This window comes from Bison bison, unplaced genomic scaffold, assembly GCF_000754665.1.
Source record: "Bison bison bison isolate TAMUID 2011002044 unplaced genomic scaffold, Bison_UMD1.0 scf7180017864485, whole genome shotgun sequence".
Taxonomy (NCBI): domain Eukaryota; kingdom Metazoa; phylum Chordata; class Mammalia; order Artiodactyla; family Bovidae; genus Bison; species Bison bison.
Window position 1 is genome coordinate 6050906 of NW_011495045.1, and position 458 is coordinate 6051363.

Genomic DNA, 458 nt, shown 5'->3' on the forward strand with positions numbered 1-458 from the left:
CCGAGGGCAGGGCTGCGGTGTCCTCAAACAGCCCCATCCAGCCCCTCCTCAAGCGGCCAGTGGGTGGGCTTGTGGAACTCCTATCCGGGGTGCCCTGGCTGGGAGCCCTCCCTGGCCCTTCTGTAGTGTGGGCTGTGTCCTGGGCTCAGTGTGGAAGGTTAGGGATCAGGGCGCCCTAGGGCCGCGTGTGGTGGCTGCTGCAGGGCATCAGAGGCCAGAACTTCCAGCAGCTGTTTGGGCTCAGGAGCAGGGTCATGGTGGTGGGGCTGCTGGCAGGGCCCCTGCAGAGCCAGAGGGGGAGTCTGCTGAGGGAGGTGGGGCCAGGAGCGGGAGGTGGGGCGCGGTGGGGCGAGTTGTCTCCCATGTAAGCCTGGATGAGTCATGGGGAGCTCGGGGCACCAGGCACCAGCGCGGAAAGGCATGTGTGGGCTGGGCTGGGGAGGGACGGGGGTTGGGGA